At 40.3% G+C, this 24,337-nt stretch overlaps 1 non-coding gene across 1 annotated transcript; it reads left to right on the top strand.

Annotated features, from left to right (window-relative positions):
• The first annotated feature begins 23,472 nt into the window (after positions 1 to 23,472).
• On the top strand, positions 23,473 to 23,579 carry LOC122703608. The gene has a single exon (XR_006343539.1). It is a non-coding gene; the product is annotated as a U6 spliceosomal RNA (small nuclear RNA).
• The last annotated feature ends 758 nt before the right edge of the window (positions 23,580 to 24,337 follow it).

The raw sequence follows: 24,337 nt of genomic DNA, 5'->3' as shown, positions 1-24,337 counted from the left end.
TTAACTGGCTTTTTCACTCCCCTTTTTCACCTTCATCAAGAGGCTCTTTAATTCCTCTTTTCTTTCTGCCAAAAGGGTGGTGTCATCTGCATATCTGAGGTTATTGATATTTCTCCTAGCAATCTTGAGTCCATCCTGTGCTTCATCTAGCCCAGCACTTCATATGATGTACTCTGCATATAAGTTAAATAAGCAGGGTAACAATATATAGCCTTAATATGCTCCTTTCCCTATTTTTAACCATTCTATTGTTCCATGTCTGGTTTTAACTATTTCTTCTTGACCCTGCATACAGGTTTCTCAGGAGGCAGGTAAGGTGCTTAGACATGATTGATATTTCTTGGATGTAGTCATATGTAGTCATATAGAACTATATACTACACATGACTACATACTACATATGTGATCATATGTGCCACTTAGGTTGTTTTTTGTCTCATGTGGTGAGGAAAGATGCACATGGTTACAGAACTCACATGTGGTCTTTGGTTTTCAGGAACTTTCAAGATAAGAGTGAGAAAGAGATCACATTTAGCCACAGCATCAGCAGGGAATCTTGAATTGTCTGCAGAAAGCAGTCCAGCCAATGAGAAATAGTGATGTAGGGTAGGTGAGGAGTAGCCAAAGGGAAGCAAGGCTATCGGATAAGCACTGGGAATAAATTGTAAGACATAGATAAGCAAATTAATCACCTGTAAAATGAGAGTCTTAAAAGTCAGGCTACAGCTTTTTACTTTCTTTTACATTTTTTTTTTAACATTGGTGCATGTTGGTTAACAATGTTGTAATAGTTTCAAGTGTACAGCAAAGTAATTCAGTTATACATTTACATGTATCTATTTTTCTCCAAATTATTTTCCCACTTAAATTATCACAGAATATTGAGCAGCATTCCTTGTGTTATACAGTAGGTCCTTTTTGGTTATCTATTTTAGATATAGCACTGTGTACAAGTCAATCCTAATCTCCCAATCTTTACTTTTTACTTTGAACACACTTTTATTATTTGAATTTTTGTATACAATGTATATTAGTTTTGTAGTATAAATATTTTAAACAAAATAAAGTCTAGCAATTTTATAATATTGAATATCTTTAAGTTCCTTAGTAGTGTAGCAATAGATTCTGGATATTTTTGGAGAGGCACAATTTCAAATGTTTTGGTGGTAGAGCAGAAAGAGGAAGCTTGACATTGATAAGTCACTTCACACAGTGGCTACCAACTCAGATTCTAGAGCCAGACTGCCTTTGAAATCTTGGTTTAACAACTTACTGGCTATAACATTTAGGGCAAATTACATAATCCACGGGTGGTTCAGTGGTAAGGAATCTGCTTGTCAATGCAGGAGACACAGGTTTGATCCCTGGGTCAGGAATATCCCCTGGAGAAGGAAATGGCAAGTCACTCTAGTATTCTTGCCTGGGAAATCCCACAGACAAAGGAGCTTGGTGGGCTACAGTCTGTGGGGTTGCCAAAGAGTCGGACACAATTTAGCTACTAACCAACAACAACAATCATCCCATGCCACAGAATAGCAGGAAAACTATAAAAACCAAATGCTGGTTTGCATTAATATAAGTGTAACCTATCTTCAGATCCTGTATCCAATTTTTTTCAATTTTAAAAAGCAGGTAGAGAGGGAGGTGGGAGGGGGAATTGGGATGGGGAATACATGTAAATCCATGGCTAATTCATGTCAGTGTATGACAAAAACCACTACAATAGTATAAAGTAATTAGCCTTCAACTAATAAAAACAAATGGAAAAATAAAAGCATGTTACTCTTGCATAGAGGCTCATTATTAGCTTTGCTTTCCTTTTGATAATTTTCTGTTACTAGAGGTATTCTAGGAGAAGTGGGTGCAATGTGATACAGAATTAGGAAAAATCATTTCAAAGTAATCAATATTTAAAGGTAGAAAAATCTTCTAGGTAAATAAGTTTAACTGTGTAAGCAATAACATATATATCTTGAATTAAAATAAAAATTTTGCTGTGGCCAAAACTTCCAAAACTATGTTGAATAGTAGTGGAAGTTTTGATCACAGCAATCAGAGCAGAAAAAGAAATAAAAGGAATCCAGATAGGAAAAGAAGAAGTAAAACTGTCACTGTTTGCAGATGACATGATCCTCTACATAGGAAACCCTAAAGATTTTACCAAAAAATTACTAGAGCTAATCAATGAATATAGTAAAGTTTCAGGATATAAAATTAACACACAGAAATCCCTTGCATTCCTATACACTAACAATGAGAAAACAGAAAGAGAAATTAAGGAAACAATACCATTCACCACTGCAACAAAAAGAATAAAATACTTAGGAGTATATCTAACTAAAGAAACAAAAGACCTATACATAGAAAACTATAAAACACTGATGAAAGAAATCAAAAAGGATACAGATAGATGGAGAAATATACAGTGTTCATGGATTGGAAGAATCAATACTGTGAAAATGACTATACTACCCAAAGCAATCTATAGATTCAATGCAATCCCTATCAAGCTACCAACAGTATTATTCACAGAACTAGAACAAATAATTTCACAATTTGTATGGAAATACAAAAAACCTCGAATAGCCAAAGCAATCTTGAGAAAGAAGAATGGAACTGGAGGAATCAACCTGCCTGACTTTAGGCTCTACTACAAAGCCACAGTCATCAAGACAGTATGGTACTGGCACAAAGACAGAAATATAGATCAATGGAACAAAACAGAAAGCCCAGAGATAAATCCACTTACCTATGGACACCTTATCTTTAACAAAGGAGGCAAGAATATACAATGTACAAAAGACAATCTCTTTAACAAGTGGTGCTGGGAAAACTGGTCAACCACTTGTAAAAGAATGAAACTAGAACACTTTCTAACACCATACACAAAAATAAGCTCAATATGGATTAAAGATCTAAATGTAAGACCAGAAACTATAAAACTCCTAGAGGAGAACATAGGCAAAACACTCTCCGACATAAATCACAGCAAGATCCTCTATGACCCACCTCCCAGAATATTGGAAATAAAAGCAAAAATAAACAAATGGGACCTAATGAAACTTAAAAGCTTTTGCATAACAAAGGAAACTATAAGCAAGGTGAAAAGACAGCCCTCAGATTGGGAGAAAATAATAGCAAATGAAGCAACAAAGGATTAATCTCAAAAATATACAAGCAACTCCTGCAGCTCAATTCCAGAAAAATAAACGACCCAATCAAAAAATGGGCCAAAGATCTAAACAGACATTTCTCCAGAGAAGACATACAGATGGCTAACAAACACATGAAAAGATGCTCAACATCACTCATTATCAGAGAAATGCAAATCAAAACCACAATGAGGTACCATTACATGCCAGTCAGGATGGCTGCTATCCAAAAGTCTACAAGCAATAAATGCTGGAGAGGGTGTGGAGAAAAGGGAACCCTCTTACACTGTTGGTGGGAATGCAAACTAGTACAGCCACTATGGAGAACAGTATGGAGATTCCTTAAAAAACTGGAAATAGAACTGCCATATGACCCAGCAATACCACTCCTGGGCATACACACTGAGGAAACCAAATCTGAAAGAGACACGTGTACCCCAGTGTTCATCGCAGCACTGTTTATAATAGCCAGGACATGGAAGCAACCTAGATGCCCATCAGCAGATGAATGGATAAGGAAGCTGTGGTACATATACTCCATGGACTATTACTCAGCCATTCAAAAGAATTCATTTGAATCAGTTCTAATGAGATGGATGAAACTGGAGCCCATTATACAGAGTGAAGTAAGCCAGAAAGATAAACACCAATACAGTATACTAGTGCATATATATGGAATTTAGAAAGATGTTAACGATAACCCTATATGTAAAACAGAAAAAGAGACACAGATGTACAGAACAGACTTTTGGACTCTGTGGGAGAAGGCGAGGGTGGGATGTTTTGAGAGAACAGCATTGAAACAAGTATACTATCAAGGGTGAAACAGATCACCAGCCCAGGTTGGATGCATGAGACAAATGCTCAGGGCTGGTGCACTGGGAAGACCCAGAGGGATGGGATGGAGAGGGATGCGGGAGGGGGGATCGGGATGGGGAACACATGTAAATCCATGGCTGATTCATGTCAATGTATGGCAAAAACCACTACAATATTGTAAAGTGATTAGCCTCCAACTGATAAAAATAAATGGAAAAAAAAGAAAAAGAAAAACATAAAGAAAAAAATTAAAAAAAATAAAAAATAAAAATTTTAAGCATGTATGGTGATGGATGTTAACCAAACTTACTGTGGTGATCATTTTGCAATATGTATAAATATTGAATCATGTTGTACAGCTGAAAGGATCATAATTTATAATGTTTTATGTCAACCTCAATAAAAATAAATGAATAAACTTTTAAATTTGCTCTAGAATAAGACTTTTTCGTTAATTATTTTCAAAGGTATATACAAGAAAGCACATTGTTATGATAGTTCTAATACCTTTAGAAATCAAAAAATAAAAATTAGTATACTTAAATAAAACATAAAATTCAAGTTAAATATAGTCCTCTGATGGATATACTATCATAGATTTCTACTCTAAAAAATCTAGAGAATGTGGGAGTTGAGACTAATTATCAAGGAGAAAATATACCTGAATTAAATATCTCTTAAGATTTTATTATGTCCCCAAATAAAATGATTACAATTTTACTCCAGCTCATAAGACAGTGAACAATTTTACTCTATCATGCACAATTTTACTCAATTCTATGTAGTTTGAAAAACTTCTAAAATGCCATTGAACTGAAGAGGGGTGTGTGCACTGCACAAACAAGGAAGAGTGAGTCATTATGAGTTACTCTAGGATCTGTGTGACTTAAGTGAATATAAAATCATTAATTTCATAGAAATATGCACATTTAAATCATACATTAAATACTGCCAACATGTAAAAAGGTATTTTGCTTTTTGAAATATAGTTGATTTATGATATTGTATTATTTTACAGGTGAATAGCATAATTATTCAATTATATATATATGTACATATATATGTAACTAGATCTAGAATTATACTAGACTATATATCTAGAAATAGACTATTTTAAATTAAATCTTATATATGCCTTTTAAAGGAGTGTAAGTTTTCATCTCTCTATTTTAGCAGTCTGTAGCTCTGGCATGTTATACAAGCAGGACCTCTAATTAAAACGTGATGATTAGTGATTACAAGTGTGGGAGGAGAAGAAACACATCCTATGGCATTTTCTCCTGATAAAGTTCTTGCACACAGGCCCAAGCTCTTTGAAGTCTGCTTTCCTCTTTGTTATAGGCAAAAGCATTTTGGGAAAGAGGGCCACTTGCAGATTGCCTTTACAGCATTTTCCTAAGTCAGGGGCAAAGTTTGGCCAGCACTTTGGTTGCCTAAAATCTTTTTCTTCCCTCAGAGACTTAATATGGATGAACAATTATCAAGTTCTCTCAAGGCACCTTCTTGGAGTCTTCTCGCTCTGGGCCATTCCAGAGCCCTCTGGATCCTTCTGCTATGATGTTAGGCCTTGGTGTGTAATCCTTGTGCTCTCAAAAACTAGAACAGTGTCTTCTGCTGAAAGCTCTCTGAGAGTAAAAAGAAAGCTTGGCAGTTGAAGAGAATTGTGACTCTTAGAGATAACATCCTACATAATCCTTAAGAAGGAAAGATTTAAATGAGATAAAGAATAGTCAGCTCTTTTAGCAGTCAGGCAACGATTCTTTCCAATCAGCCCATGACTTTGAGTTAAGTGACATTCTGTGAATTTCACTGTGTAGAATTACATATGTATCTAGAGAATTTCCTGTTTTCTCTAAGCATTCTTTCCTAGGTGAATGAAATGTTCCTTAGTTGATGTCAGTGTAGCCCTTCCTAATTGAGAAGGCAATGGCAACCCACTCCAGTACTCTTGCCTGGAAAATTCCATGGACAGAGGAGCCTGGTGGTCTGTAGTCCATGGGGTTGCAGAGTCAGACACGACTGAGCGACTTCATTTTCACTTTTCACTTTCATGCATTGGAGAAGGAAATGGCAACCCACTCCAATATTCTTGCCTGGAGAATCCCAGGGATGGAGGAGCCTGATGCGCTGCCATCTATGGGGTCGCAGAGAGTCAGACATGACTGATGTGACAGCAGCAGCAGCAGCAGCAAAGTGTTAATAGAGTTGAGAGATTATTTTTTTTTAAAAATGTATGGGATGCCACCAGTGTAATTAAATCAAAAAGTCAGGAAGTGTTATCTACCCTGACCCATCCCAATGTATCAAGGCTGAAATGATCAAGTTAAGGGAAAGGCCTAAAAAAAAACAAAAATCCTCCAGGGACTAATTAAAATGGTAAGTCAGGATTTTCACTGTTTCTAGGACTCTTTCAGTAGCTTCACTATTTTTATTATTACCATCATTCAGTTCAGTTGCTCAGTTGTGTCCAACTTTTTGGGACCCCACAGACTGCAGCACACCAGGATTCCCTGTCCATCACCAACTCCTGGAGCCTACTTAAACTCATGTCCATAGAGTTGGTGATGCCATCCAATCATCTCATCCTCCAACATCGCCTTCTCCTTCTACCTTCAATAATTCCCAGCATCAGGGTCTTTTCAAATGAGTCAGTTCTTTGCATCAGGTGGCCAAAATATTGAAGTTTCAGCTTCAGCATCAGTCCCTCCAATGAATATTCAGGACTGACTTCTTTAGGATGGACTGGCTGGATCTCCTTGCAGTCCAAGGGACTCTCAAGAGTCTTCTCCAATACCACCATTCAAAAGCATCGATTCTTCACACTCAGTTTCTTTATAGTCCAACTCTCACATCCATACATGACTACTGGAAAAAACCATAGCTTTAACTAGAGAAACTGTTGTGACCAAAGTAATATCTCTGCTTTTTAATATGCTGCCTAGGTTGGCCATAGCTTTTCTTCCAAGGAGCAAGTGTCTGTAATTTCATGGCTATAGTCACCATTGGCAGTGATTTTGGAGCCCCCAAAATAGTCTCTCACTGTTTCCGTTGTTTCCCCATCTATTTGCCGTGAATTGATGGGGACTAGATGCAATGGTCTAGTTTTCTGAATGTTGAGTTTTAAGCCAACTTTTTCACTCTCCTCTTTCACTTTCATCAAGAGGCTCTTTAGTTCTTCTTCCCTTTCTGCCATAAGGGTGGTGTCATCTGCATGTCTGAGGTTATTGATATTTCTTCCAGCAATCTTGATTCCAGCTTGTGCTTCATCGAGTCCAGCATGTCACGTGATGAACTCTGCAAATAAGTTAAATAAACAGGGTGGCACTATACAGCCTTGATGCACTCCTTTCCGGATTTGGAACCAGTCTGCTGTTCATGTCCAGTTCTAAGTGTTCCTTCTTGACCTGCATACAGATTTCTCAGGAGGCAGATCAGGGGATCTGGTATTCCCATCTCTTGAAGAATTTTCCAGAGTTTGTTGTGATCCATACAGTCAAAGTCAATAAAGTAGAAGTAGATGTTTTTCTGGAACTCTCTTGCTTTTTCGATGATCCAGTGGATGTTGGCAATTTTTTCTAAAACCAGCTTGAACATCTGGAAGTTCACTGTTCATGTACTGTTGAAGCCTGGCTTGAAGAATTTTTAGCATTACTTTGTTAGCATGTGAGATGAAGGCAATTGTGTGGTAGTTTGAACATTCTTTGGCATTGCCTTTCTCTGGGATTGTAATGAAAATAGACCTTTTCCAATCCTGTGGCTACTGCTGAGTTTTCTAAATTTACTGGAATATTGAGTGCAGCACTTTCATAGCATCATCTTTCAGGATTTGAAATAGCTCAACTGGAATTCCATCAGCTTCACTCACTTTGTTTGTAGTGATGCTTCCTAAGGCCCACTTGACTTCACATTCCAGGATGTCTGGCTCTAGGTGAGTGATCACACCATCGCAGTTATCTGGGTCATTAAGATCTTTTTTGTATAGTTCTTCTGTGCATTCTTGCCACCTCTTCTTAATATCTTCTGCTTCTGTAAGGTCCATACCATTTCTGTCCTTTATTGTTCACATCTTTACATGAAATTTTCCCTTGGTATCTCTAATTTTTTTTTAACTTTATTATTTTTTTCCATTTATTTTTATTAGTTGGAGGCTAATTACTTTACAATATTGTCTAATTTTCTTGAAGAGATCTCTAGTCTTTCCCATTATACTGTTTTCCTCTATTTCTTTGCATTTATCACTGAGGAAGGCTTTCTTATCTCTCCTTGCTATTCTTTGGAACTCTGCATTCAAATGGGTATATCTTTCCTTTTCTCCTTTGCCTTTAGTTTCTCTTCTTTTCTCAGTTATTTGTAAGACCTCCTCAGACAACCATTTTGCCTTTTTGCATTTCTTTTTCTTGGGGATGGTCTTCATCACTGCCGCCTGCACAAAGTCATGAACCTCCATCCATAGCTCTTCAGGCACTCTATCAGATCTAATCCCTTAAATCTATTTGTCACCTCCACTGTATAATCCTAAGGGATCTGATTTAGGTCACACCTGAATGGTCTAGTGATTTTCCCTTGTTTCTTCAATTTAAGTCTGAACTAGTCAATCAGGAGCTCATGATCTGAACCACAGTCTGCTCCTGGTCTTGTTTTTGCTGACCGTATAGAGTTTCATCTTTGGCTGCAAAGAATATAATCAATCTGATTTCAGTGTTGACCATCTGGTGGTGTCCATGTGTAGAGTCTTCTCTTGTGCTGTTGGAAGAGGGTGTTTGTTATGATCAGTGAGTTCTCTCAGCAAAACTGTTAGCTTTTGCCCAGCTTTGTTTTGTACTCCAAGGCCATATTTGCCTATTACTCCAGGTATCTCTTGAGTTGCTACTTTTGCATTCCAGTCCCCTATAATGAAAAGGACATGTTTTTTTGGTGTTAGTTCTAGAAGTTCTTTTAGATTTTCATAGAACTGTTCAACTTCAGCTTCTTCAGCATTACTGGTTGGTGCATAGACTTGGATTACTGTGATATTGAATGATTACCATCATTATTATTATCTCATTTTGACTCCCTCAGATCTACTTCTTATTACTGGGAGATACTTTCCTTCCATTGACAAGGACACTCTGGAAAAATCAGAGCTTGCTCACTCTTCCTCTTCCAGAAAGGAGCACAGTGAAAATAAGCTTGATTTTCACCTGTACTTCCAGGCTCTGGATGTTGAAGAGGTGAAGCTTTGGCTTCCACGTACAGTCTCTCCCAAAAGCAGAGCACAACATAATGCTTAAGAATCTGGGTTCTAGAAGTGAAACACATGTGAATTTGACTCTTCCCCTTGGTAGCTGTGTGACATTGAGTTGATGACTTAATCCAAGTTTCAAGATCCTCATCTACAACAGGGGTATTTATTAGTACTTTGCAACACTATTGTGACAAATAAGATCATGCGTTTGAGGGAATCAGCCTAGGAATGGTAGATTCTTTTATTTACTGCCAGATAAAATGGTAGACATTTTTATCTGCTGCCACTTTCTGAGAGGAAGTCCTCTCTGTCTCCTGCCCAACAAATAATCTGCTCCTCTGTGTACTTCCATAATGTTCATTTCTCTCCATCAGACTAACACTTACATGCTCACTTTGTACCAAACCATGTTCAGGGGTGCTTTACACGTGTTAACTCCTTCATCTCCTTCATCAACTTATGAGGAATTATTATTACTGTATTCACTTCACAGATAGGATCCTGAGGTTCAAAGAGGTTAAGTAAGTCACCTTAAGGAGTGAAAAAGCTAAGGTACACTGGAATGTATCTGAGGAATGTGGTTAAGGGCCTGCTTTCTCTCTCTCTCTCTCTTTTTTTTATCCATGCTGTATCTCCTCTTAAGGTAGATAAAGCATCCTATAGGCCTGTTCTGTCTGTCTCCTGCTGCAGTCTGTGAGCTCCTCAAAGGTGAAGACCATGCCTCACTCACAGTTATGTCCCCAGAGGTGACCCCAGGATCTGCTGGGCATTCGATGATATCTCTTAAACTCTTTTTAATGTTGGAATACCACATAGTCTCCACTACTCCCAAAGGAGCCTTTCCTTCTGCCAATAGTCTAATGAGTTCTCTGAGGGGCTCTCCTGCTGAATGTGATGGATCTCCTATTAAACAGATTTCTCCAGACTTAGTATCTAACTCAAATGCAGGGCATTGGGACCTTCGGAATAAAAAACCTGGAGAAATATTGGGAGGCTTTCTGCTGTCGGTAGCTCTTTGTAAAATCTTGCCGATATAACTAAGTTCCAGAAAGTTTCTTTTCCATTAAATTCCTTTTCCTAAAATAGCCCTGTAATTTCAAGTGTTACCTCCCCACCCTGACCCCGGAATGGGGTTTGTGTCTGTCTTCTGTTTATGCTTGTGGTAAAATTCAGAGTATGGAAGTAAATCTAATTGAACACTTGCTTTGTATTAGTTGCCACATGCATGTCCAGCAGTAATGGTGCAGTGCTTACTGCACCCAGCTGTGGCCTTCTTTCTGCTAGATGTCATGCATCATTTCGCTGAGCTGCCTTCTCTTTGCTGCTTGATCTATTAATTCCTGGCCTCTCCGGCAGTTCAATTTATACATCCCCATCTTGATACAGGCACGCTCAGGGTCTTCAGGGGAACTGTGCGGGGATTAGGCAGTAGAAGAGACATCTCTCAGGTTTTTTTTTCTAATATGTCAGAGGGGATCACATTTCAAAGGTACTCAGAAAATCAGGGTCAGAACATGGCAAATGTAACAGTAACAGTAGTAAAGGAATCCTTCAGTGTTGCACAAAACAGTTTTGTTTGGCGATTTGAGAGAGAATTTGCTTTTTAAAAATCAGCTGAGATGCATTGACCATTATTTAGATGTGTAAGAATTTAAATGGGAGCAACGTAAACAGTGAAATGAGAAGAACTATAAATGGTACTTTTGTGAAGACAACAAGTAATAGGCACATATGAGCTGACCTGAAAAATAAATACCATGATTTCGGCAGTTCTGATTAATTGTATTTCCTTATTTTATCACATAGATTATTAATGCTCAAAGAATTAAAATGAATTCAATTATCTTAGTTCCCACATCAGGCATCATTTATTGTTTAGTGTTTAAAGGTTAATTAATAATGTATTTAATCCATCTTTGATACAGTTCATGCTCCAATGAATTAAGAAAGGAACATCACTTCTCACTCAGTTGGAGTGAGACACACACAGAATTGGACAACTGCCGAAATCTGTCCTCTTTCGAGCTGACTTTGTTCATCAAAGGTGAGCTGACCTGCCAGTGCCTTACAGCTAGCACCAAACAAAAAGGAGCCCTGGGTGCCCCATCCCCATCTTGCTTCAGGCTGCTACTCTTCACATCCCTGAACCCTTGCTCTGCTCTTAGCTCTCAGATCAGATGCCTAAAAAGGCTTTTTGACTGTCAATCTTCCATTCCTCTCAGAAATAAGCAGAGTTTCACATTATCTTTCACTCAGATCCACTCTGGGTGACCCATTGTATTTGAAACCAGTCTTGGTCTCTGGGGCCTTACCTGCTCAAATTCTCTACAAGTGGAAAAGACCTACTGACCTCACTCCCAATACCCCTTAGAAGTTGTAATTCATGTTTGCTGTGCTTGAATCCAAAGCAATGCTGTAATTATGCAGTCAGAATACCAGGAATTTTGATGAGAAGGAAAGGAAGAGAGTAAAAGCTTGAGTTCATGAATCCATTGACAATGAAAAGTCTTAATAGAAGAGGCTTGGGCTGATGCAGAAGATTTGTTACAGAGCATCGCTATTCAATCAAAGGCAGAGTTGAGGTTTTCTAAAGATAAATTATTGTAGGGGAAAATGGGATAGATTCCCTTAGGTATTATCTCTGGTTTGTGAGAGGGAGACTGAGGAGGTGTAAAATGATGGACAGTTTCCGAAGAAATGCTGCATAGAAATGGTGACTCCAAGCCACAGAACACCTTCATAAAGACATTGCCATGGAATCTGCTTGGGATTTTTTTTTCCACACAAATGATGAATTGCCAAGTCTACTTGGCCCCAGCTCTTATGGGCTCTATTTTAACACTTCCTGCCTTGGAATAGCACTTCCCTGTGTTTTCTGCAGCATTTTTCCATGGATACCTTACGGACTGCGTCTTTGGGGCCCCTCACCTCAGGCATTCCTCAGCAGTTCCAGCTATTTTCAGCAAGGCCATTTGAATCCAAGCCTACTTATTTTACAACAGTATGTGTTCAGATAGATGGTATTCAGATTACCAAATACCACAATTGTCATTTCTCCTAACACCTCTAACACTGGGGTTTGGTATATTCTCCATTCCCTACATCCTTTGCACTATTCTGATACTTTTCTGCTCTGAGAGAACTAGCCTGATTTCTTTTTCCTACTTGCCCAAAAGATTGAGAAAGACAGTAATGGTCATTAGTTTCTGGAGCCCTTGAGGAGGTCACGCTGTCACTTTTCAATATTCAGTACAATGTTTCAGTACACCTAACCTCACTGAGGACAATGACCTACAGTGGATTTTCTCCTGACATTTTTGCAAATGTTATTAGTTTTTGCAAATGTGTATTAATTTCCTACAGCTACAAAAAAATTACCACAAACTTGGTGGCTCAAAATCACAAAAATTTATTGTCTCAAGTTCTGGAGACTAGAAGTCTCCAGGAGAAGACACAAATTCAAGGTGTCAACAGGACCCCAAACCTCTGGAAGCTCTGGGGAAAACCTTCCTCCCTTCTTCCAGCTCTGGGTGGCTGTTGGCATTCTTTGGCTTTCCATCTTTGCTATGTGCCTCCTTTTTCTTATGTGTTTGTTTTCTTCTATCAGGACACTTGGACTTAGGGCCCATTCACGTCACCCAGAATGATTTCATCTTGAGATTTTTAACATAAATACATCCATAAATATTCTTTTTCTAAATAGGATAACGTGTACAGTGTCTGGGCATTCGGACATGGATATATCTTTGTGGTCACCATTCAATCCAATACACCTTATATTCCAACCAAAACTCACTTGTGGATAACTGACTTTCACCCTCCCTTGTTCACCATAGTCTTCAATACCCATTTTAAACACAATGAAAATCTGGTACTAACTTTCCAGAGTTTGTTTTGTACAGTCATGGAGAAAAGAGCAGGTGATCTCTTCTGATGAAAGCAGCCAGGGATGGTGGTGACTCTGAAGCTCAGGCAGGGTAGCTAAGAGATGCCTGTGGTAAGCTCTAGAATTTCCCTAATGAACTCCAACTTTGGTTAAGGCTGAGGCTTCTCCACAGCGATGTTGGTTTCATCTCAGGCCCCAAATCAACATTCAGCATTCTTTTCCTTTCCATAACTTCCCCCATCATTTAAAGTTTAAAATGGATCTCTACAGCACTTCTTTCCTGATAGACTAAAAATTAGTATGGTTGTTAGTATGATTGTAGAATACTTGAAAAATACTTGAACAAAGTAGATCTTGGTTAGGATTGCCCCTCCCCACCCCCCCCCCCCCGCCTTTTCTTAGGACCTCTGCTGGCTCTGTGTAATACACACTGATCTGTTACTGCAAATCCTCCATAAGAGGACTTTCTGCTTCCTATACCTCTGGACACTTGACTCTGAGAAATACATAAAAGATAGCTTTTCTATCCTTTCGCCCAATAGGTCTATATGAAACAGATCAAGTATTAAGTACTTATTACATTGTGAGGTGTTAAAAGAATCATAACAGCATTGAATCCTGTTCAAAGATATACAAAGAGTTTTCCCATATACAATCTCATTTGATCCTCAAAACAAACTGGCAAGATTGTTGTTTCTTAAACTACGAAACTGGAGCAAATGTCGAGGAAGGGAGCGCCCAAGATGCCACACTAGTGAGAAGCAGCATGAGTGCCCAGTCGCTTCATCGTGTCTGACTCTGTGTGACCCTATGGACTGTGGCTTGCCAGCCTCCTCTGTCTATAGGATTCTCCAAGGCAAGAACACTGGAGTGGGTTGCCATGTCATCCTCCAGGGGACCTGCCCGACCCAGGGATCGAACCCGCGGCATCTGCTGCATCACAGGCAGATTCTCTACCAAAGAGTCACCCAGGAAGCCCCAGTGAGAGGCAGACCTCAGCCCAAAAGCCTCACTCCCTAGCCCTCCTCTGTGCTGTGCAAGTAATACCTTCCACAAGAGTATCTGCTGAGGGAGATTATCAGTCAGGGTCCCAGTGGGAAACACAACACACTCTGGATGGTGCATATGAAAATACTTAAATGAAAGGACTACATGGAGAGGTGTGAGTATGTTAGAGAAATAAACAAGGGCTACTGTGACATCCAGACAGTTAACGACAGCAGTAAGTCATTACTGGTTCTGTGGTTGAAGGAGTAAGGGAAGGAAAGAGTGTGGCTGGAATCTAACGAGAGCCAAGGAGTAGAAGGGCCACGTGGCAGAAGCTGTGATCTTGGAAGGAGGCAGCTACTGGCAAAGATATGGTGCTAAACAGGGAGAGAGGGAAGTGCTCTTCTCCCCAACCCAATCTTCTTGCTGGTGCCTCACATTGGCTGAAACCAGATGGAAGCTGGCAGACAAAAGATCCAGCTGACAAAGTGTTTAAAGATCAGGATCCTGGAACATGGAACAAGATACAGAGAGGCAACAAATGCATCTGGGTGGAGGCTGGGCTGGTACAAACAGAGAATGAAACCAGAAAGATAAAATATGTCCATAAGTAACAGCTTCCAGATGATAAAGGGAATTTTTCCAGCTTACAATGTCAGTAGGTAGGTTAGTTGAGCCTGGGACTCAGGGAAGGCTCCATGGAGATGTACTCTAGCCGGGCCTTGAAGAAAAGGTAGGAGAGAATTACAGAGATAGAAAATCAGGCATTATCTGGAAGACGAACAATACAGCCAAGGCACAGAGACACATGGTGTGTGGGGGTGGAGAGCATATGAGAGGAATACGCAGTAAGCGGGGAAGAAGAACCGATGGGGAATAACTAGTTGTTCTCTTTGAAATGTGAACATAGGAAGTGAGAAATAAGCCTGGAAGGTGAATTGAGCCCTGGCAGTGAAGAGCTTCTGTAAAGGGACTGGACTTTATTCTGGGAGCAGTCTTGAGAGAGACAAATTCTCCAGAGCAGAAGGCAGAGACTGTAGGCCATGTCGGGGAAGGGGAGTGTTGTTTCATGGAAGAAGTGACTGACGAAAGGCTTTCTCCTTTTTCTTAAATCTAAACGAGCCAGGTGACCCCAGGAAGGTCTTCACCAGATGGGTTCCCCCATTGTCTTTCCTCATGGACATTAAAAGTCAAGTTCAGACACAGTACAAAATTCAGGCAACTAGCCAGTTTAGTATCCAAGGGCCAGAATTGAAGGGACAAAATTGAAAAAGCTGTAAATTCAATGAGAAACCCAGTCAAAGTTCTAGACATCCTGACACCACAGCCCAAACTCCTGAAAGCTCTCTGGCTCACTGCTGGAGTTGGGGGTAGAGGAGTGCTTCTCTTGGAGTAGGATTTTTTTTGTGTCTGTTTTCTTCTCTCTCTTTTTTTTTTTTTCCTTTCAGTATTCACTGGTTCTAATTTTTTTGGTAGCCACCAATCTCTCTTAAGCCAGGGTGAACCAACCCTCTATTCAGAGATTGTTTGTTTTGTTTCACTTTGGCCTAATAGAAGCTTGGAAATTTCATACAGCCATATGGTCCAGGTTCTAGGAAGCAAAGCTCTCCAGATGACTCTACCAAAGTCGAAACCTGTCTCAATCTGGTTCCAGTTGCTATTCAAGTACTAGCAGAATTCCCAAAGAAGGGAGAGTAGAGAGAGTGTAGAGAGGCTGCAATAGTCCCCAGGTCCTGGGGAAATTGTCTTATTTCCTGGATAAGTGCTGTGGGACACATGCAGATGAGTATATACAGTCCCTGTGCTCCTGGGACTCACAGAAGAGTGAGGAGATGTATAGATGATAGACAGACAGATATGACAGAGATAGGTGGGGAGTTAAAAGATGGATCAATGATAGATATAGGTAGATGAATGGACAGATGAGAGAGAGAGATGATTTACATAGATGATTGATAAATTGATACCTATGACAGAGAATGATGAGGAAGATAATCTATGTTAGATATAGATAAATGGATGGATAGATGTAGATGATTTATATAGAGAGATGACTGATAAGTAGATAATAGATACATACATACATACTTACATAGATGTACAACTAGATACAGCATGGGAATGCCTTCTCTTAAACTTAGTTTACTAAGTTTACTTTTACTAAGTTTACTTTCAAATGGGTTTACTAATGTCTACAATTGACTAAGGACTTGTTATGTGATTTTCATCATGGGGATTTGGCCTAAGAGTTATAAAAATTTTACTGAAAGCAGATAGAAGGTGATTCACTAGCTCTGGATAAGCAGATCTTTCCCACTTTGTTTCCTGATTATAGAACTTTGGGTGTAAAAATAGAAATCATTTAAAGGACTAGAGAACAGAGTTTAATGCTTTTCCTTGTGAGTTTCTCCTCAGGTACTTTTCAAAAGTACCAACAACATTAATAAAAAGCTAACTCTTAGTTTTTAGAAAGTAGTTTCATTTGCCAGTGCAACCTCAAATCACCCTGTAAAAACAAAGACTTGGCTTATAGATGCTAAAAAATGGCTCACTTTTTAACTAACTGCATATTCATTAAAAGAAACAAACTTCACTAGAATGAAGACTGGTCACAACACCAAGAATAAAATAACCTGCATTTGTTAAACTTTCACAAGGTATTTTTTAGCCACATAAAGTCAGACAAGAGAAGATTTAGATTTCTGCCTGTTAGTAAGACCCAGTACCTTGATTAACTCCTCTTGGAGAGTAAAAGGCTTATTTGGATGCTCAGTTATCCCCAGTGAGACAATATGCACAAAATGTAATTTTCAGTTTGAAATGAAGTTTCAGCGAATTATCTCTCATTTGGGTTAAAAAGCCAAATACCAACTGGTAAGAAAAAAAAATCAAAACATTTATCTTTGACTCAGAAATTTTTGGTATGTTTTCCCTGAACAAAATAATATCTACTCTGGGAACTTGGAAAACTCCAAAATAAAATCAAACAGTTAAGGAAGTAAATGGGGGGGCGGGGGGGTTGGAATGAGGGGAATACCATAAAGAAAAAATTACAATACTTTTAACAATCTGTTTCTTACAAGAACTTTTAAAATTGCAGTGGTGATTTCTAAAAGAAAAATGAAGTCTGGAGCAGAATGAGTGAATGAACAAACCAAACATGGTAAATGAATGAGCAAATTAAAACATAGCCACTTGTAAATATTTATAGCTGTGTCTTCTCCCCTTCCCACTCCATGGACAAATCAGGGTCAAGAACTCTGAAATAATAGCACAACATTTCATCACAGAGAGGAAACTCAGAGATCATCTAGCAAGGGTTTATAAGTTTTTTAGCTGTGGAAACTTTATATTGCATGAAGGCCCCACATGTATATGAAATTGAGCAAAATGGAGCTTCTATAGTTGAAGCAGGAACCCACTCAGGTTCTCCTCACATCTGCAAACAGCAGGGCACCATCATATCTAGTTTGAAAACCACACATCTCCTCATCTTATTCATGTGACATCATGACAATTGGAGACCATAGAGGTGGAGTAGCATGTCCAAGTTTTTCATATGGTAAGCATGTACCACAATACAACCACTACTCAATCTTCCTGACTCCTCATTTTGATTTTTTTCTACTGCACCATCTGTGTCAGTTTAATCATTATTACAAAGTTTATTTAAATTTTCTGGTGGAAATAGTTAATCTGTCCCAAATTAATTTTAAGCAAGCATTGAAGTGTCTGAATCATATTTTTAAAACCAATCCTTCCTCTGAAGATTCACACCACCTCTTTCCAGGTCCTTCTTGGATAAGCACCTGTTGCCATTTTACCGAACACGTATGACATGTCCTAAATTGTGACAGCATAGGAATGGGAAATGATCTTTTTATGAGGTGGGGCATATCCCATTCTTCCCCCCCACCACCCCCATTAAAAATCATCAGAAGACTTTCCTTGTGGTCCAGGTGTGAAGAATCTACCTGCCAATGGAGCGGACACAAGTTTGATCCCTGGCCTGGGAAGATTCCGAGCTCCTCAGGGCAGCTAAGCCTGTGGAACACAACTACTGAGCCCGTGCTCCTTAGAGCCCCTGCTCCCCAACAAAGGAAGCCACTGCCACGAGAAGCCTCTGCACTGCATCTAGAGAGCAGCCCCTGCTCGCCACACCTAGAGAAAGCCCAAGCAGCAATGAGACCCAGCACAGCCCAAAATAAGTGTGTTTTAAAAAGTCACTGGGAAGACCCAGAGGGATGGGATGGGACAGAGGTGGGAGGAGGGATCGAGATGGGGAACACATGATGTAAATCCATGGCTGATTCATGTCAATGTATGGCAGAAATCACTACAATATTGTAAAGTAATTGGCCTCCAACTAATAAAAATAAATGAAAAAAAAAAAAAAAAAGTCACCAGAAAACCCAAGCATAATCTCTAAACCTGAGTCTCACTCCCATCAAACCAAGAAGAAGGAAAGCAGGAGAGCCAACCGCTTCTCCTTTCATTTGTTCCCATATCCCGTGACCCTCTTCAGGTCGAGTTGCTCATTAGGACTGAAATAACATGCAAGCAGGTGAACAGAGAGCTTAGAGCTAAAGAGCCTGAATAATTGGCAAACTAGACAATCAAACTCAGATGCTCATGAATTTAAAATTGCTTTGAAGAACAATTTGTTGGCCACCTGCTCAATACTTTCATTTTCTCTAAATATTTATAGGAAACTCCTTATAAATGAGTTTTCACATTAAACAGCCCAGGAGAAATGGAAGGGAGAATGGGAAATAATCATGTTATAAAGTGACGGCCCCCACCATCTGAACCACTTGAGAGGCAGGAATGAAGCCCTCACTCAGTGCTAGGAAAGAGGACCCCACTGTTAGTGAAATACTGGGGAGCAGGCACAATTGCAGACACCATGCTTTGCTAGGACTCCCATCTTTTCTTGCAGCCTAAACATGGGCTTCTGATTCCCAGGTGGCGCAGTGCTAAAGAATCTGCCTGCCAATGCAGGAGATACAAGAGACGAAGTTTTGATCCCTGGGTCAGGAAGATACCCTGGAGTAGGAAATGGCAACCCATTCCAGTATTTCTTGCCTGGAATATTCCATGGACAGAGGAGCCTGGTGGGCTACAGTCCATGGGGTCACAAAGAGTAGGACATGACTGAGCAACCGAGGACAAGCACCAAACATGGGCTGGGAAAAGCATGGCAAGCATCAGTCAGGGTTCTATGGAGAAACAAAACCCACAGGAGATATTTATTTATTTGGGGCATGGTGTTTGTTTTAAGGAATTGGCTGACATAACTATGGAGGCTGAGAAGTCCCATAATCTTTAGCCCAAAAGACTGAGAACAAGGAGAGCCAGTCGTAAGTTCCAGTTTGAGTCTGCGTCCAAAGGTGATAGAAGACAATGTCCCAGCTTGAAGACTTTCAGGCAGAGAGTGAATCCGCTCATGCTCAGCCTTTTGTTCTATTCAGGCCTTCAGAGGTTTGGACTAGGCTCACTCACATGGTGGAGGGCTTTCTGATTACTCAGGCTACTGATTCAATTGTTAATCTCATCTGGAAACACAGTGACAGACATAGCCCAGAATAATCTTCAACCGAATATCTAGGCAACCCATGCCACCATCAAGTTGACACGTAAAATTAAACATCACAAGGACTGAAGAAGGGAGAAAGGCTCAGCAGGGGTGCCCCTGAAAGCTTATCCCTACAGTCACAGATGGGGTTTCTCTCACGGTCTCCACCTTACCAAGCCCAGCACATCTGCAGATGAGGCCACGTGGATGACCCCTGGACTTGAACACTCTTCTTGAATGAAGCCACTGACCACATGGGAAGACATAGGGTTTTAGGAGAGTAATACCTGTTAAGGATTAAAAAAAAAAAAAGTTCTGGGAGTATTTTTGTGTTCTTTCGGTGAATAACAAATTCAGGGAGCTGGGGAGAGGCAAATTTGGAAACACTTGTGTCTCATGACTGTTTGGCAGGGGAAACGGTGCACTGTGGCAGCTTCTTTACTTGGCTTCAGTGGCGTAATAAGAGGACACCAGTTTCAGGCATTCATATGCCAACAAGGTCCCGGGGCAAGGAAGAGACTCAGAGACTGATTTTTCTTTAGAACTGACCAATTATTTGATGTTAATAGAGATTCGAAATGTTTCTCCTAAGAAGTTGCTTCAGAATATAAGAGCCTGGAGGAACCTACCTCCCTGTAGTATTTGGCAAACCAATATAAGACAAGAGTACTTTAATGATAGTTTTAAAATAGATTTTTCTGTCCTGGTTGGTCTAAGTTGGCCTCTTAGGCACACGATTTGGCAAAAATCCATAAGTCACTCATTTTCCTAACTTGCTTCAAGCTTTCATAATTTTCCATTGACCTAGAATTTCTCCAGCCCAGAATAGACCTCAGCCCGACAGAGAATCAGTGAGACTGAATGTCAGCAGAATTACTGTTCCTTTAATGCTGTGTTACAATGTATGTTTAGACAAGGATTCTCCCTACTCAGTAAACATCAGGTTGTTGGCATAACACATCCCTAAGCCAATTTTCAGGAATCTGTGGCAGGCAAATTTACCTCAAAACCAGCATAAATTGACAATAAAAAAAATCTAAACTGTAAAGTTAATGAAAAGTCTTTGGTTCTAAATCTGGTTGTAGGTGAAAAATCAGAATACAATTATCTGAAAGGACTACCTTGCTTCTCCTCCACCCTAACTCTTCCAGTATACTTACACAGGAAGTGCCATGTTTGGGCTGGACTGGATGGTTGGGAGAACAAATCTGAATTATAAAGTGTGATAGGCTTTTGGCAGAAGAAAGGTGCTGGCAGAATAGATGTCCTTAACTTTTTCCGTGGCACTTGTATCTTAGTCCACAGTCTGTGACCTGTTCTGTAGTTGGCTGACGGCTCTCTCCTCCCCCAACCCCTACCCTTTTGTTAAACAAAAGACTCGCATGTTCTGGGAAGTGCTGGCAGCTCGCCAACGTCACTGTCACCCAGGCAGGGCTGGGCTGTGGTGGAAAGAGCCCCCGGAACTTTAGGGACACTGTGTGTGTGCCTGTGTGCAGTGAGCTCCGCACTCCACACGCGCTGCTGAGCAAGCCGGAGGCTGTAGCTTCACTCTGAAGACTAAAGCCTCTTCTCCTCTTTTCCCTCTCGCCAAGAGTCCCTGGAGCTTCACTTTCTGCCAGTTATTTCTAGTTTCTTCCATCTATAACCATCTTGTCCCTATTTCATCACCTCACATTCATTCATTCCACAAAGATTTATTAAGCACAGTCTCTGCAAGGCACCCATGCTTCACTGCACCCTGGCCTGGCCTTCATCCTCACTTCTCTCTGAAACTGCTCTGGGCGAAGGCACCTGTTTGTTGTTAGTTAGCCCACGCTCACGTTTGCAGGGCTCTCTCTGCAGCATCTGAGGGTGTTGATCTCTTTGTGTTTCATGAAACATTCTCATCCTTTGCCCTCCTGGCTTTGCTCCTCCTTCTGATGCCTCCTTCTGGGTCTCTTTTTGTTCCTTGTCCTTTTTCTGCCTCTTCAATACTGATAATCCCAGGGTTACATTGTTAAACCCCCTTCTATTTTAATTGCACACACTCCTCTAGATGTATTTTTAAGGCCTCAGCTATTACTACCCTGTAGAAAATCCAGGGACTTAATTTCCAGTCCAGATCTCTCTTCTGAACTCCAGACACATTTAGTTAACTGCTTGCACAATACAACCACCTGTTCCAGTTACTGTAACTGTCTAATAAGTCATCCCAGAACTTAGGGGCATAAAACAGCCACTGTTTGGTCGGGCACTCAGGGCACTGAAAAGACAGCTGTTTCTGCTACATGATGTCTGGGGACTCAGCTGGGTACACTTAAAGGTTGGAGGGAGTTAATAACTGGTGGTTGGCCGGAAGCGTCTCCACTCTTACATGGTTGGTGGTTGGTGTCTGTGATGATGTCACATGTTCATTGGCTGGGACCTCGTCTGGGACTGTCAACCAGAGTACCTACAAAAGCTTTTCCATGTATTCTGGACTTCCTCACAACACGGCAAGCTCAGGGCCATCGTACTTCTTCCATGGAGCTTAGGACTCCAAAGGTGGATGTCCCAGGACTTCCCTAGTGGTCCAAGGGTTAAGAAACTGCCTTCCAATGCAGAAGACACAGTTCAATTCCTAGTCAGGGAACTAAGATCCCACATGCAGTGGGGCAACTGAGCCACATGCAACTACTAAGCCTGTCCACTCTGGAGCCCACACGCTGTAGAGCTCACACCCCAGCAAAAGAGAAGCCAGCGCACCATGGTGAAAGATCCTGCATGCAGAAACAAGACACCGCATGCTGCAACTAAGACCCCACATAGCCACAAATACATTGAGTTTTTTTAAAGGTGGATGTCCCAGCCAGCGATGCAAGAGTTGTGCTTCCCCTTTGTAATCTAGTCATAGAAAACACTCACTGTCACTTCCATCACTTTATATCAGTTACAAATGAGGGGTTCAGACTCCACCCTGTGACTGGGGAGGCACCAGACTGTAGAACAGCATGTAGGGTAAGAGGTAAGGTTGCAACCGACTCTGGAAAGTACCATCTGTCTCGTTACTCCTCTCCACCCCTGGCCTCACACTCCGTCTGTATGGACACATCACAAACTGCCTTTTCCTGCTACCTCCAGCTCCCACCACCGCTTGATTTGTTATCTTTCTAATTGTCCTTCCAGCAGCCTCATCTTAGATGTCACTTCTTACAGATGTAAGTTTTTGAGAGACCCAGTGTCTACCACCTCATCTTGCTCTCCTCCCTGTTGGTCCCCTTCACTTACCCAACAACTGGATGTGGGGCAGGCACCTCTCAGGCTTGAACTCTGAGTCACCTCACCTGAGCTCAAAGCCTGGTTCTGCCTCTTGCTAATTGTGCAAACTGGAGCAACTTGCTTAACTTCATAAAACTTTAGTTTCCACATTTATAAAATGAAGGAAATATTTTATTACCTTAAGGGCTGAGGATTAAATGAAATGGTGCAAGGATATGGCTCACAGGTGCTTTAGTAAAAACTAGATATTAGCATAATCCTGAGAACAACTGCATGCGTCAAAGATTAAGAGCTAGTGTTGTAATGTAAATATTTCCTCTCTAGATCTAAAGAGCTACATTGTTTTTTAAAATGCAGAGAAAAAAATATAAACTTCTTGAACAACATTTAATAAGAGGTATCTATTGTCTATATTTTTGTACTTTCTTGTTTTAATGGATATAATTAACATATATTTAGTTTTAGGACAGCAATTCTTAGGTGCAAGTATATAGGATGTTCTGTATCAAGCATAGCTCATTATTTCTCACCAAACATATGCCTTTACCCCACTAATGTGAGAGAGAACCGACTGGTTTTAAAAGACAAAGGAGTGTTCACTTCAACAGCACATATACCAAAATTGAACCCATACAAAGAAGATTAGCATGGCCCCCATGCAAGGATGACACACAAATTCATGAAGCATTCCATACTAAAAAAAAAAAAAAAAAAATTCCCACCCCCTCGCCCCCAAAAAGACGCAGGACCTGGTTGGTGTCTCTCCACTGAAGGGCATCTCTCCTTCTGCTTCCACCACTGAACCAAGGGGATCCGCAGTTCAGCATAATACTTCCCACACAGGACTTTTCTTCCTCCTCTTGACTTCAGTAACCCTCATCCTTGCTGCAAGGTGCAATCCCTACGTGTGGTTTGGGAGATGAATATAGGCTTCCCCAACATCTTCTGGGATAGGAAATAAACCCCACTGAAATATTTGCAATGAAAGAAGCACATTCTTGGGTTGATTTGGAGGTGGTATTTTTGGTTTCATGGTGGATTTTCTTGGTTTGTTTCTGGGTTTTTTTGTTGTTGTTTTTCTAACTGGCCAGGACGTTACTATTTACACAATTTTTGTGGATGGGTTGTTTGTTTTATACATCACTATGCCAGGAAAGAAGCTTTCAGTGTTGTTTAAATGCCACGTAATAAAATAGGCCAAAATTCCATCTGCATACCTGTTTGAGCCAAGTACAAGGAATAAGCAGGAGTGATGAGAAAACACTATAGGGGCATAGGTATTGGCTGAGTACTTGGATGGAGCCATTCAAATAACAGAATGAGCTCTCCATGTGGGATTATTCAATCAGTGGCTTACACAATCAGAAAATTATAAGAAAGTTTCAAAAGTCAGAAAACAGCTGGATTAATATATCCTCTTCCAAGATTTCATAAGAAACCGTCCAGAAGGAACTCTG

The sequence above is a fragment of the Cervus elaphus genome, chromosome 1 (genome assembly GCF_910594005.1).
Source record: "Cervus elaphus chromosome 1, mCerEla1.1, whole genome shotgun sequence".
In the NCBI taxonomy this organism is placed as follows: Eukaryota; Metazoa; Chordata; class Mammalia; order Artiodactyla; family Cervidae; genus Cervus; species Cervus elaphus.
The sequence above is the reverse complement of the archived record's forward strand: the minus strand, read 5'-3'. Positions and strand labels throughout refer to the sequence as shown.